We start from the raw sequence: 15759 nt of genomic DNA on the forward strand, positions 1-15759 counted from the left end.
TATACAGACTGTACACTTCATAAGACTCAACATCACATATAAAGATAGCCCGTCATGAGCTTCCGTATAGCAATGGCTGCTCCTTCAATTCATCACACAACTTGCCTTTGACGTGCTGCGCCCACGATGATGTCCAACCAAGTGCCCACCGTGCCACCCATCACCCACCGTGCCGCCCAGCACCCGCTGTGCCCAGCAACCAGTATGCTGCCCAGCACCCACCATGCCACCCGTCACCCACCATGTCACCCAGCACCCACCGTGCCGCCCGTCACCCGGCATGCCACCCAGCACCCACCGTGCCACCCGTCACCCGGCATGTCACCCATTACCATAATCCACCATGATGATGGATGATGGATTCCACTATGCCCAGCATCGGGCAAATTTTCAATAGGGGGATGTGTAAAGAAAGTAGCTTATTCGGTTCCCTTTTCGTATGGTTCATCATATGTAGGCCAAAGTGGCAGATTTCTGAATGAGAGATTGCATGAGCATCGATATGAGATGGAAACCAGCTCTCCGGTCATATAAGTGCGCATTGTAATGCGTAGAAGTGCATTCCAGATTTTGATAGAACCTGTGTTTTAAACAGACCTGATGATCAACTGACAAGGGAGATATTGGTAGCGCTTGAGATAAAGAAGCGTGGTGATTATTGTATCAGTGGAGCCTCAGTTTCTCTTTCGACAAAGAAACTGCCTTATCATGGGATTTGCACTCCGAAGTTATTCTGTATCGCGCCTTCCTTGAGCGATGCAGATGACGGCCCCGGTTCTACTTGTTGTTTTGATCCTTGTTAGCAGCTATACATTTCTTTTGTCAAGAAATAAAACACTCAGTCGTTAGTGAGCCTACATGGTTGTCTCGTGTCTCCTTCCTTCGTGTGTTGTTTTATTTGGCGCCTTCTTTTGTAATCTTTCGTAGCGCCGTCACATCGCCAGCTTATCAATACTTCACTTTTTTATTTAGAGTCCGCTCGCCATCGCACCATACATTTCACCGCCGGGACAAACATCACATCGTACTGGTCAATCATGAAGTGTCGCCCGCCCCAAATCACGCACTGTCACCTTTTCGCCCTCATTTTTCACTCGTGTAGTTGTAGACTGGAACGACGTACCTTACGACATCGCTGCCATCACCAGTTCATCTGCATTTACTGAAGTGTCAGCGATTCTCTCACCCTCATTAACATTGTTTTAACTATTGTTGCAATCTCACCCCTTATGTAATGACCCGTGTGGGGTCTTTAAGGAAATAAAGAAAGAAAAATAAACCCTTACGCAACCTTTCACAGGCGTTTCTTGAAGCATTTGAAGTTGCTTCGCGTGCCTCGAATACACCACAATGCAAGTGATGCGTGCTCTTATCACCAAGTTGGTGTCAGTGCCTACTGCTGCATCGCGTTCCCCGCGGCGGCAACCCAGCGTCGGAGCGTAAACGAACTTAAATCTTGGCGGAGGCCGCGGTCTTGGGTGCTGCCATGCAAGTAGAAGTGGTTTGTAACGAGAGCCAATAAGCGCACAGGGAGATGTCCACATACCCGGCCCGGCAAGCCGGTGACGTACTCCCGACATTCAGTCCTTGCGTGCGGCAACACCGATACCATCGCAAGTTGTTGAAGTTGTGTGCAGCCACCTGGCGCTCCACCACCCGTGTTCAGCCAGTTCAACTGTCCATATTACGACACCCCTTCGGATATGTCGCCGACATTGCGCCCGACGACAACTATCCGCCGTTCACCTTCTCCACACCGTCGCTTATAGTCATCAATGCTACCACGCCCCATAACTTGTGAGGAGGAGAAAAGTAATCGTCGCAGTCCGAGATGTATGGACAGCGACACCATCGAAATGTGAAAGTCCTCAACCTGTTCACTCCAACGTAATCGAAGTGTTTGTTAACGCTGTTGATGCATCTGCGCTGATGAGCACAAGAGTCGCTGCATGTGTTAAGAGCGCTAAGCTTTGCCCCTTCGGAAAGTCACGACCCGCCTTTCTTGACTGTCCCTCCGTACAACCAGTGCTAAGGGCCAAAACACGGTCAATCTGCTCGTCCGTTACGCCCTTGCGCGCCCGCTTGCTGACGCCCAAAAGACGGATGGTATCGCAAAAGTCGATCCACGTCCAGTCCGCATGCGCAATCCTAATGGGTGACGCAACCTGTTGACAGCTGGCAACTGTTGGGCGGGGCAAAGGTGTTCAACGTTGGCAACTGCTTTTGACAGTAGACATCTCTTCCTTTACGTAGAGGAGGCGCTGCAGCAGACGACACTCGCATATTTTTGCAGATGTGATTTCACATTTCCGCACCACGGTGAAAATGCCACTCTACGCTGCCACATTCTGTTCTGAAGCGGCATGTGTTGCATTGGCACCACGTCATCGTTCTTTAAAACACTTCACAGTCATGTTATCTGGGCCAACTTTTACAGATGTATTGCAATCGCATCATGTCACAACATGCAAAGTATTCTCGGGTGGTTACTTCCAGTGCGCGCTGCCTTGGCTGGTTGAGCAACACCTCTCGAATTATCCAACCTGCTGCGTTCTACGTCACGCGAATGTGATAGTCACGCCGGAGGTGATTCGTCAGAAATCGCGGTGTTTGGCGCGATGGCGCAGTTTCTGCAGTGCTAGTGACAGCTTGCAAGAATACGGAACACAATCACATGGGTCGCAGAATACAGCTGCGTAGGTCGCCAAGACACCCCTCTTTTCCACTGAGCACGTGTGTGAGGCTCCGAGTACAGCTTGATGGTATGCTTGCATTTGCTTGCTCGTGTTATTTTTTCATTCTGCACTTGGATGCATGAAAAGCCTTTTCCTTTTTTTTACATGTATAAAGCCACCAAAGATGAGGCAACAAAGATGCATATTAGAAATTTATTACTTGCTGCTTGTAAGCTTTCCAAACAAAATATAACTTGGTGTACTCAACGGTGACTCGACGATGGTGGTACAATGGTGTACTCAACGATGAATGATGTTTTGTGTGCAACAAGGGTGAGCATAAGGGGTTAACTTCATGCAGCAAAGAATGGAAGGTTATGCAGTGAGAGTACAATTCATTATGACTGGCATAAAAGTAATATGTATGTATAGCAATTATCTTATGCAGATATATACTCATGAGATGTTTCCAAGGGGAGTATTCATTTGGAAGCAAATAAGTCATATTGCCTATAAGAGAACGTATCTTGAGTGAAATCGAACAATTGCATACTCTCTTCCTAGCCTGGGTGGCCAATCTGTTGCCACCTTACTACTTAACGTACCTAATTTAACACTTCAACAATGTACAAAACATTACGAAAGACCACCAAATAAGCAGTACCCTCGTAGGCATGCTCCCTCTCTCCCCCATGGCAGCAAACAAAGATCTGCGACTTGAGACTGTTTGATACTGTCAGCATCATACACGCATGTTCTATTTTGATTGCTCTACATATAAAAAATAGGCTCACATAAGATGCACATAATCCATGACGTATTACAAGCTCTACTCAGGATATTTGAGTTAGTTGGGTATGGGCTACATGCTGTTTATACATTTATGCAGTGAGAACCTAGATAGCTCATGCACAGCCATATTTTAGGAAAACAAAAACGCACAACATAATGAGCTGGCCACTGCCTGTATTTACTTGAAAGCAAACCGAGATTAACAAATCCAGCTTAGCAGTGAGTTCAGTGACCTCTTGTGGTGTTAAAAGGTTGATGTAGTTAGAAGTTGTGCGTTTCTCTGTCTTAATTGGGAGCCGTCTTAACAGGCACATGGCAATAAAATGAAGGCTCATATGGCGGAAGACAGGGCCACACAAAAAGCGACGAAACATTTATTGCCATTTATTATTTGCATAACAAACCAGCGAATAGTTTCTTAGGTTCAGTTTTGTGAATAATGCGCAAGGTGTTATGCGTAAAACTGAAAGATTGTTGTGCTCCATTATCTATTCACTATTTGGGTAGCCAAATGAATGATAACATCATTAGCACTGTGAGAGCGCAGAAATTGGCAGCCAAGGGGCCGCAGTGGCTCAGCCTCTGTGCCAAATGTGAGATTGTTCCAGAAGAAAGCACGCATACTGGGGAATTGGGTATGCATTCACATCCACTATTCAAGTCCACAGATAACAAGTAATCTTTCATTTCTTGATTCATCGTTCACCATTGCACAGATCTTGTTTCAGCGGTGAGTGCGTGCAGTAATATTACTTGGCAAATCAAAGCTGTGGTTATTCAGTGCACTCAAAGCAACTTTGCGTCAGAGTTCGATAATAAAATGAACCTACATATGGGTCACCTTAGTATTATCGGTCGCTTTGTTTACTCGTTGTTAACTGTTATGCCTGGACTATACGGTGCCACTGAACAATGCTGTATTCCTTCAAACGCACTAGTATAGCTGCGCTATGCAAAAACATCCCTTAACATCGCGCTTAAATTAAGTTGGTGTAGATTTGCTGTCAGAATGTGCTTATAAGCATAACTGCCGAGCATTCAAAAATTGTAGAAATGTAAGGGTGGATACTCACATTTGCAGGTGTGATATTTTACATTTATAGCGCAAGGCCACATCGATGGACAGGAAGGACACCACACAAATGCTCGTGTTGTGACCTCGCAGTCACAATGCAAGTAGTTTTCTGTCGTTTTTAGCTATAAACGCGTGAAGCAATCCATAATTTCAAAACTGTAATAAGTTAGCTGAGACACCATGAAAAACAAGATAACACTAAGGTGTACACATATATATTTCACCTGCACCACAAAGAGCTTATGTGACAAACATTTGTGTGCTAATTGTAGTTAAAAACAGGGTGCATTTCATATTTACAGCACAGAATGTTCAATGAATAAGACTTTAATATGTCAAACATACATATGGTGCCTTGTCCAAAGCTTTTCACACAGATAACTACGATTGGCACAACTTGAGTAGCATATTCATAAGGGACTACTACATACAAAATCCATTTGACACCTATCCTTTGATATTCTGCCCTCGGACACGGAAGCTCAGACTGTAATTTTTCTTTATGTCAATATTCAAAAGGCGAACAGGTTTTCGGCATCACATGTTTCAATCTGTTTGAATGTGCATTCATTGCCGGTGGTAGATATTCTAATGTGAAAATAGCTTTTCGGTACCATTTTTTGCTTGTGTAATTTAAAACTCACCCATAACTTCTCTGCTCTACTTCTGCACACTTCCTTCAGTACTAATAGCGGTCCTATTACTTCATTAGGGCAGTAAATGTTGTGAAAGCTGTTAATTCATAATATTGTATGCCTATCCAATAAAACAAGAAAGTTGTAGAGAAAGTAATCGCGATAAACCGGCTGAGTTGGTGGCACTATTCTACATGTTTTCCTTGTGATAGCACAATTGTTCCCACTTGTGCTGCGGCATGGTTGTGACCGATATGCTCGCGAAGGTTTCCGTCATTCACATTTCAAGGGATGAGTAACTTTTCCATAGTATGACATCATCCTCTAACTATATCAATTACCTAACTATACGTGGCAGGTTTAGCTGTGTCACTATTGGTGTAGCTGAAGTGATGTATCACACATAGTTTCCGCACTCTACCCGATTGGCAAAACAAATGCAGGAATTGGTCTTTGAGCTATTGGTTCCATGGCGGCTTTCCACTAAACTGAATGTTGAAGATGCAAATTTAACTTCATCGAAAGACCCATACAAACCTGAGCCGAGAACGCATGACGCTAAATACAGTCACCATGTATGTCTGAAGAACAACATGTGACAGAACGATGAGCACAGGAATTCATTTCACTAGTTCACAAATAACTGCAGCTGCATTCAGTATTTCACTGCTGGTATACAAAACACAAACTTTTATATCAGCAGTTTGGGTGGTATAATCAAGCGGATCCCTCTTATTAATGAGCAATGGCAGAAGCTAATTAAAAATCTGCTGCACTTCTCTAAAATATGCATTCTCACATGCAGTGGGTACAGTCCATAAATTGGTTTACATACAGGTATGAAATGTTTTAATTGCATCATGTGATAAAATTCAAGTAGGACCAGCTGAATACCACGTAAAACATTTTTAATGGGGTAAAGTTGGTGCAACATGCCTTCATATTAGAAATTGTGGTGTTTTGTTCACACACACATGAACGTGAATGCAAGGTACGCATACATTTGTGTTTTTTTTAAATATGGGGTTTTATGTGTGAAAGCCACTCTCTGATTAGGAGGCATGCCGTGGTGGAGGACTCCGGAAATTTTGACCCCCTGGCATTTAGGTTTACGTGTTACTGTGTGCATCAAATCAGCGGCACAACTTATACCACAAGACATAAAGAGAAATAAATTTTTTTGGCGTACCAGTCTAATTCCTATTAGCTACGCAGTGCTTTTTCCTCACATGCAGCAATTTAACTCCGGCATAGGTGAAGCTGAAGTTGCTAATCTAAGCTAGACATAAGTGTCATGTCCAGAGTATGATAAAACAAAGAAGTGACTATGTATATGGGCCTAAAATTGATCGTTTGACAATATCTTATCTGGCTGGGTAGCAATTTTATGTCACGAAAGAAAAATTCAGCAAATTGGCTAGCATAATATAGGGAGCAGACACTCTGCCGTCAGAGTCACTTGAAAATTTTGTGAGCACTTCATCCCCATGGGCTGGCTTCGATCACATAACTAATCCTGACATAATTGTGAAATTTTGTGTTCAGGGTAAACTCATGCCAGCCAATAGGCACGTTTTATATTGTGATAGCAACTGACTTGTCTGGGGCAATGCACTGTGGCCATGATCATGCTAAAGAATGACAAGAGGCGAGGCGCCCCTTTCCATAGTTTGGCAGCGCAGCTGAAAACGGTTCAGTTAACGATTGCAACCGTGGCCTGTGCGACATAAAGATCAGTGACATAGCCACTTACAGCGTCCAACATCCTGCATTCACGTATGATAGCAACAGTAAGCTTACAGATAGATGAAAGTCTACTGGAAAAACATTTAATGAACATACTTTGCAGGCCGATGTTAATGTTGTGCACATTATTTGATGATGACTGTTGGCAGAGTGAACACGAGGAAAGATAATAAAGCACTTATCAGGCCCATAATGCTGGTACTTGGGCCATTGATCACTTTAAACTGAAGGATCCTGCCATAACAGGTGACCCGAACCATATAATGAAATAGGCTGGAAATACAAAGTAACAGCAAACCTGCGCTCACCCAATTCTGCCTCCATTAGTAACGTGACCATAGCTAGCCAGTGAGGAAGAGCTCTAGGCAAACCTTTTTCACACAGTTCTGCTGGTTGCTAGCAGAATATTATATAATGCCATACCTGTGACATTTACTAACTTGTTACTACTCGTCTTAGGTGTTCATTTTTACATTCATATTGCTTTTTGTCAGCAAACGCAAATTTTTACCTAATTAGAAGGAGGTATCCAGTTCTTACCTATAACAGATTCATCTGCCATGCCACTGACGTCTTCACAAACAATCTGTGATTAGTCACCAGTCAAAAAGAAGCAGTAGAATTTTTGGCTATGTAAGGCGCTTGCATCACAAAATATAAAGCAGTCTACTTCGTGAAATCTAGAAATTCTTGCGATTCGCACAACTGTCCACGTGGTTAAAAACAAGGCTGCCAGAAATTTTCATTCATGACAGTGCTGTCAGGCGTGTCCGCATTTCAGGACAGCGCTGCACGTCTTGACGCATGTTACTACTATGATGTTCTCTGCACTCCACCACAAGAGAACAACCTTCGAAAGTGTAGTAACAACTTCTGAAACAAACGATACATGCACGGAGCATGAAATACGGGTGTGAGAGGACTTATCCGCAAGGGTACGACATATCAAAACGCGATAGGCAACACTTCTGCACAGTTCACTTCTGAGCACACACACATCGCGCAGAACGAGCGCTTCTACACCAAGTAATTCTACCACACACGAACATGTATATCAAGACTTGTAGCTTGCGAACACACTTCTTAACACCACGAACACAGCTCGAACGTCGCGGTCACCACGGCGCATCGCAGCGGGTGCAACGACTCACACACAATGGCAGCGATAACGAGGCAATAAAAAGGTATCGCTACTTATCGTATCATTACTTCTAAAAGTTGCGAGGACTGGAGTTCACCACTTCGCGGCAACAAACCGCATACACCAAAGAGACACCAATCGCGTTCGCTAGGGGCGCCGATCACGCACTATTTATTTCGCGAAGCCTGAACATGTGTCCTGCTTAGAATGCACGTGTATGTGATGAACTTCTCGTTCGCGACGCACACGCGAAGCGTGGTTCAAAATGTCACGAAGTAGACGGCTTCAAATATTTGTTCGGATGCTCTCGTGAACACCACACACAATCCCTGCACTCGATTTGTTTCTATCAGCGATCGCACGCACTGATGAGGCGCGGAAGGGTACACTGGCTTGCTACCTTCGATGACTATCTCTGTAGGTGCCAGATAACTCAAGTAAAAATCACAAGAAAAAAATAGACTGTTTCTAGCTTATATAGCTTAGCTCAGGGTTCGCGTTCCCGCTTCGCCTCGCTTCGAGCAAGCGCCATATTTGTTGTGATGACGCCCGACACCATCAGCCTCACACCAGCCAATGAGAGACGAGCAGTTGTGCGGACGGGAAAGTTGCAACCGCTCGTCCCTCTCCACTAGAAAGCCATCAACACGCGGTCTGGGATTAGGGGTGCACGACACCTTCGAAGAACTGCGGGAGGCACACTTAGCGATGCAACTCAGTAGACTTTCCAAAACGATAGTAGGGAGGGATATATTGGAAGCGATCGGCATTGGAGTTGATCCTCCAGCTGGGGACATGAACATTCAGGTCAATCGAGAAATGCACAAGGGCTTGTACATAAAACCTTAACCTAAAAATATGCATCCGATACATCACGAGAATCGTAGGAAGGCAAGGGCCAGAGCTTTACATGCTAAGTACGAGAAGTACAACAGGGCGGTCTACGTAGATGTCGCCGAGTATAAGAACGTATTTGCAGTTGCGGTGGTGGATGGGCGGGGATGCTTAGTCACCTCTGGATCAGTGAAAACCCGCTCCTCAGAAACTGCAGAGGAGGTGGCGATAGCGCTAGCTATATGTAATACTGAAGCTGAGCTGATTTTCAGCGACTCTGAAACAGCCATCCGAAATTTGGCGAGGGGCAGAACCTCTGTCACAGCGGCAGGATTACTAAATCGAGCCACGGGGCGAGGGACTACGGAGGTCGAAATTGTCTGGGTACCGGCCCACTCGGGGAACCCTGGGAACGAGGCGGCTCACATGAATGCTCGAGGTTTCGTCAGCCGAGCAGGTGAGCCGGACGTTCCAAGGAGGTCCACGAGAGATGGGCTGGTGTCCTTTCACGACATTACTAACCATTACAAACTTGAGCGGAGAATTTACCCTCCACCGGACAAGCAATTGGTGAAGGCGCAGGAAAGCGTGTGGCGAAGTTTGCAGACGAGATCTTTCTATAACCCATACGTGTTAAACAAAATCTACCCGGACGTTCAGCCGGAAAGCAAATGGTGCCAGGAACTGGCCACCTATGACCACATATTATGGAGCTGTGGCATAGCGCCGCCACCGGCGGATATTATGCGTGATCCTTCTCTCGAGCAGTGGGAGGCCGTGTTGGCCAGCTCAGACCCGGTCGTCCAGACCAGGGCCGTCGAGTGGGCCACCCAGGTCGCCTACAGCCATGAGCTGATGGCCATCTAGCACGGAATCGTCCGCACATGCGTTCTGGCGAAAATAAAGTTTTTCCAACCATCCAACACGCGGGCGAGCGAGGGCGGAACGGACGGGCGGGTTGACCGTGTTTGGGTGGATTGACCATGCTTGAGCCCTAAGCGCGTTCACACCTTAGCAGACTTGCACTGCTTGTTTGGCCATTGATGACGTCTTATGTGCCATAGAACTCATCATCCTTGTGTTTTCAAGACGTTATCCTCCGCTAGTATGTAGTATCGCGCTACAATGCCTTTATTCATTGCGCATCAGCCGATCTAGAACTCTCTATGCTCTTGTTTTGTCCCTCAGTGACAATTCCGCGTTTTCCGGGGCACTACTAGTCCAATCCTACACACACAAAAGCCTCGATCGTGTCAACGCTCGCGCCCACGTCCTGCAGCGGAATCTCAGACGCTGTTGCACTACAACCTCCATCTGACCGCTTTCTAGCTCGGACAGGTCTGCTGCTATCTTTTACGACAGTGGACATAACACAGGGCTACAGCACAATCTGGGTTTGCAACACGTTTGCGTGCCCTGTGTTGCTGCTACCAAAGAAAAGTGTTAGAAATGTAGAAGCGATCCAAGACGTTCAGGTTGTGGACGTGACCAACGACTACCACTGTGCTAGTTCCTATGCGCCCAGTGCTTCTACATGTGCCCCTGTCGTCCAGTGGTGTGTTCGCTTCTTCGATTGCCGATGACGTTGGAACGGCGCAATGGTCTGAGCTTTTGTTCCTTTTAGAAGAATTTCGCCTTTGTTTTGATGTAGGGCAATCTTTCCTTGGACGGACGCCGGCTGTTACACATCGCATGGATACTGGCCTGCAACCGCCATTGCGGCAACGTCCGTATAATCAACGAACAAGTTGACATGCCGTGACTCGAGGTGATATACCACCTTGCAACAGTACAGGGGCATCCGTTGTCGTCCTAGATATGAAGAAAGATAGCCATTGCAGTTCCATACCGACTACCGCCTCCTCAACGTGATCACTCACAAGGACGGCTACCCTCTTCCGCGCATAGGCGACGTGGCGGACAACCTACAAGGAGCAGCATTCTTTTCAATTTTATATTTGCGCTCAAGGTATTGGCAAGTACTCATGCAAGACGCCGATCGGCCGAAGACAGCTTTTGTCACACTTGACTTTTTTTACGAATTTAACTTAATCCCTTTTGGACTTTGTAATACGCCGGCAACTTTTGAGCCATGATCTACACAATTACACGAGGCGTTATGTGGCACACGTGCTCGTGCTACCTCGACGACGTTGTTATGCGTGCTCCTGACTTCCTCACCCACCTCCAATGAATCCGGTCTGTTTAAAAGCATTTAACAAACGCTGGGCTACAGATGAGCCTCAAGAAGTGCCGATTTGCCGCTTGTCAGCTGACAAGTCTAGGTTACGGCGCATCCAAGATAGCAATTGTCCGCGACTCCACCCAACTTCAGGCCGTGATTGAATTCACAACACCAACTTCCATCAAAGATTTGCGCCGTTTCAGTGGTCTGTGCTCTTACTTCGGACGTTTCATTCGCAATTTCGTCGCCATCATATCACCCCTGACAAAGCTACTTAGAAGCAACGGGCTTCTCACATCTTGGTCGTCCGCGTACGATGAGGCCTTCACAAAGCTCCGTCGTTTGCTAACGTCTCCATCAATTTTACGCCATTACAATCTGACAGCCCCAACCGAGGTGCACACAGATGCCAGCAGTGTTGGCCTCGCCTTTGTTCTCACCCAGCACAAACGAGAATTTCCATAAATGTAGCGCCTTATGCAAGACATCAGACAAATTGCACTGTGGCAGAAAAAGGATACCTGGCCATCATCAAGGCTTTCACCAAGTTCAGGACTTATATGTATGACCGTCGTTTTGTTGGAGTTACGTATCATGATGCACAATGTTGGCTGTCCTATTTGAATGGCCCCTCAGTCCATCTTGCCTGATGGGCAGGACTACGATATCCGCGTGCTGCACTGCAGCTGACGCCAGCATTCTTTCAGATATGGTTTTTCTTTCAGATATGGCGTTTCAGATATGGTTTTTGATGCACTGAAACGATCCCTCGATCCTAGCGAGGTTCCTGTCATTACCACAGAAGGGGTTTTGCCCTTGCTTCCTAAAATAAATATTAGGACAGGTCATGGTCTTGACGGCATTCCAAATGCTTTTTTAAAGCATTATGCCGACCAGATCTCGGCGCCTCTTCCTAAAATTTTCTCTTTATCTCTGCAAACCAGTGAGTTGCCTAAGGATTAGAGGAAGGCTCGTGTTGTCCCGACCTGTAAAAAAGGGGATAAGCTACTCGTGTCTAACTACCGACCGGTATCAATTATTTCTACACCCTGCAAACTCCTAAAGCACATCGTGGCCCGCTTTATAAATGACTTTCTAAAGGAAAAGAACATCATATCACTTTTTCAGCATAGTTTCAGGAAGGGCATGTCATCCACTACTCAACTAATTACGACGGTTCATGACTTTCTCAGCGTGCTGGATAACTCGGGACAGATCGTTGTTCTTTTTCTGGATATGGTGAAAGCTTTTGACAAGGTACCGCATTCAAAGCTTCTTAATAAATGGCAGTTGATTGGTCTTCCGCTTTATCTTGTAGGATGGGTCAGAGCTTACTTAAGTGGTAGAACGCAGTCTGTTGATGTGAATGGCACCCTTTCGGAATCGCTTGCTGTTACTTCCGGTGCTCCGCAAGGTAGTGTTAGGACCTTTGCTGTAATTAATATATATAAATGATTTAGTAAATGTAATTCCACCGTCAGTGTCAGTAAAGTTGTTCGCAGATGACTGCGTTGTACATAAAGAAATGACATCAATAGAAGACCATAAATTGCTCCAAGAATCTTTGTTTAAAATATGTAACTGTTGTGAAGAATTGAATATGGATTTAAACATTGATAAAAGTGTGCTTCTGCGACTTACGCGAAAAAGAAATATTAGCTGTTACTAATATTGCCTCCACAACAGTCACATTAGCAAGGTCTCACAATATAAATACCTAGGAGTAACTCTTAACAACCGATTAACCTGGCGCACTCATACTTCTGAGATCTGTTCAACTGCATTGTCGAAGCTCTGTTTCTTGAGACGAAAATTAAAACGTACTCCTAGCCATATTAAGCTCTTGGCTTATAAAACATTTATCAGGTCTAAAAACTGCAATACTCGTCCGTAATTTGGGACCCCCACGCTAAGAAATACATCTATCAATTAGAGCTCGTTCAGAGAAAGGCAGTACCTTTCGTTTTGCATAAATACAGAAGGTCAGACTCCCCAACACAACTTTTGACGGGCAATAATATCCCGTTGCTTAGTACACGTAGAAAACTGAACCGCATTTCTTTCCTTCATAAAATTTTGGCAGGAAAGCTTAGCATTGCTCCCCCTCCTTCCTCAGGTCGTACACTACTCTAAGGAGCCGACATTATACCGAGCACTCATAACAGCCTATATTTGCAAAACAAACACATTTCAGCGCAGTTTTTAGAGCGCAGCTCTTTGGCGTCCGTTCCTGGGTTTCGCGTCGTCGTCGGCGTCGTCGTCGTCGGCGTCGGCCTCGTAACCAGCTCGCCTCCGCCGCCGCGCTCCGCCGCCGCGCATGCGCCGCTGCTCCGCCGCCGCGCATGCGCGCTGTCGGCTCTCCGGGCGAGGGAGGATGATGGAAGGGTGGAGGAGAGACTGTGGAGGAGGGCTGGCTAAACAAATGGCTCTTTGGCGTCCGTTCCTGGGTTTCGCGTTGTCGTCGGCCTCATAACCAGCTCCGCCCCCCTTTCATCCCCCCAGCGCTAGCAGCGACCGACTGATACCGCTTTCGTGAGTCCGCTACCGCACTCACGAAAGACGTCGTGCACTTCCTGCAACTCGCATTAACCGTCCATCGATCCACACCGATGTTAGTAGTGGGGGACTTTAATGTTGACATAAAGACAAACAGCAATTTCCTAACACTTATGCGGGAGAACATCCCGTTCCTCTCGCTCGTAACGCGTCCCACGGCTGTGACAACCTCGCGAGGCACTTGTATAGATCTCGTCTTTGAGAATCAAGCATTGGTGTACCAAGTCGAACATATATCAGTCTATTTCTCCGACCACAAAGCTTCCTTCATGACTGTCAAGAACTGTTAATGGAGTCTTTGTTAAAGGAATACGTGTGAAAAATAAAAAAAAAATTCTGTGATAGCGCATACATGTGTTGCTCGATTTCTTTGCCTCAATCTATCGAAAAGGTGAAACAGCTTATTTGCTGCGCTCAAATTTCGCATTAGGAAGTAACGTAATCGTCGGTAATTTTTTTACCTCAAACAATAGCTGATTAGAACGCGCTTCCTGAATCAATTTTTCGCTCTCCTGACATGGTACAGACCCCTTCAAACTTTGTTTCTTCTGTAGAAAGTAAACAATTTCAATGCTCATTGTTTAGTTTCTGCTCTGTCATTTTTAATTTTTCATTCTCTTGTATGCTACATGCAATGAAACCTTTTTTTTGCATTTTGCGTGCTGTTATGATTTGTGTTTTCATGCCCCTCCTGCTTGGGCCAATCTGGCCTGCAGTATTGTGAAATAAATAAATAAATAAACAACCCCCTCACGCTCTCTCCCTTGCCTGATGACCATACCTTCTGCTCACTATCCCACTTTGCCGTTTCTTCGCTCGGTCTTGCCACCATCGCGTCTGAGCAGCGTAATGACCAATGGAGATCATCACTACTACCAACCACTTGCACGTTGCGTCGTCAAGCTCGCCATTTCGCCATTCGCGACAAACTGCTTCATTGACGCAGCTCTAACCCCGACGGGCGCCAGCGGCTATTAGTGAAAACTCGCAGTTTGCGTTCCCCCATATGCGCAGCATTTCACGCCGATACACAGTGTGCACACTCGCAAGTTTTCAAAAGTTTTCATGCCTTCGACATTCGTACTGTTGGCAAGCGATGTACTGCTACGTTGAGGAGTTCTTTCGGGCTTGGCTCGACTGTCAGCGCCGGAAATCTCCATCCCTCCTCTCGCAAGCCCATCTGCAGCCTTTACCTTGCCCCACGCAGCGGCTTGGCCACGTCTGCATCGAGTTGTATTGGCACCTTCCACTGACATCGGCTGTCAGCCGCTGGACCGTTACAGCTACAGCTACCTACAGTAGGCAACGTCCGAGTTGCTAAGCTCTTCCAGGAACCCGAAGACCATAAACCTAGCTGGCTTTCTGGAGGTGCGCTTCGCGAAGATGTGGCAGACCAGGTGGTCCATACTCCGAGTTGTCGAGACCTTGCAGCAACCAGAAGGGGCCAAACCATTCCCGGAAGCACACCTGGTGCGGTCTTTCCTCGACCTCGTTCTGACGAGCGCATGCAGCCAGTTCCCAGTAGTACCAGCTAACCGCTCACTGCCATTCCTCCGCAGAGAGGCCAAACGGCACAGAACCACGCAGGTCACTGGAAAGGAAGATCGCACATAAAGATCCTCGTCACTCGAACGGTGCCGCTTCTACGACCATTGGCAACTGACCTCGAGCGCCCATGAGGTTGTCGTCGTAACCGCCGTTAAACTCCTCTTCTTCGGAATTGCATCGTCGTTGTCGCTGCCGTTGCCGCTAGCCGGCGCCGAGGAACCGCTGTCAGAGACCGAGGCTTCTCCCGCTTCGTGCTCGTGCGAGGACAACGCGCCACTCTTGGACTCGGCTTCACTACCCGACGAGCGATTCTTCCGAGCCGTTTTCATCGGCAGCTTGCCTTTGAGTGCCTTGGCCGCTCTTCTACCGTCAACGGTCCAGTCGCGACTGGACCGTTGACGACTGCCCAGTTGGAGTCGCAGCGACGCGTCGTCACTATCAGACGGCTCCGAGTCGCTGGACGCGGTTGTGCCGCCGAGTTTGGAGTCACGCGTGGTCTCCGTGCCTCGAAAACTTGTCGCGTTGATGCAGTAACCGAGCCGGCAAGTCCCTTCTCTAACAGTGTCACCGGG

General features: G+C 46.7%; 1 protein-coding gene across 7 annotated transcripts in view; it reads left to right on the forward strand.

The window, feature by feature from the left end:
* The window catches only part of LOC139061306 (calcium-activated chloride channel regulator 1-like), a 210257-nt gene that overhangs the window by 171337 nt on the left and 23161 nt on the right, over window positions 1-15759 (forward strand). The gene's annotated exons all lie outside the window — the stretch shown is intronic.

This window comes from Dermacentor albipictus, chromosome 6, assembly GCF_038994185.2.
Source record: "Dermacentor albipictus isolate Rhodes 1998 colony chromosome 6, USDA_Dalb.pri_finalv2, whole genome shotgun sequence".
Taxonomy (NCBI): domain Eukaryota; kingdom Metazoa; phylum Arthropoda; class Arachnida; order Ixodida; family Ixodidae; genus Dermacentor; species Dermacentor albipictus.